We start from the raw sequence: 452 nt of genomic DNA on the forward strand, positions 1-452 counted from the left end.
GTTTTCAATAAAAAGAAATCATGTTATATCCCTATCAATTCAATCAATCCTTAATTATTTGTATTAATAGATAGGAATAAAATGTGAATCATCCCAAGCAGAAAATCATTTCAATTTAACTCTTACAGTTAAGTCAGTTTATCCACTTTATAGATTCTCCAAGATCTCTTCCCGAGCATTATACCACAGGATCCTAGGTTATAAAAGAAGTATCACTTTAAAAAAAAAAGAAACACCAAGTTGGAGGAACTTGAAACCGGGAGTACAAAAGATGAGTTATCAGTAAATGGGGAAGTGGGTGCATCTTAATATCAAATATAAATAAGTTTTGGATAATTCATTTGTTTGTCTCTTTATGCAGATAACCAAATATTACCACAGCTGGTTTTGGAATGCAGTTAGTTACACACTCCAACATGCACAGATGTGCGTGCTCACGTGCACACGCACAC

This window comes from Hipposideros armiger, unplaced genomic scaffold (genome assembly GCF_001890085.2).
Source record: "Hipposideros armiger isolate ML-2016 unplaced genomic scaffold, ASM189008v1 scaffold_1165, whole genome shotgun sequence".
Classification (NCBI taxonomy): domain Eukaryota; kingdom Metazoa; phylum Chordata; class Mammalia; order Chiroptera; family Hipposideridae; genus Hipposideros; species Hipposideros armiger.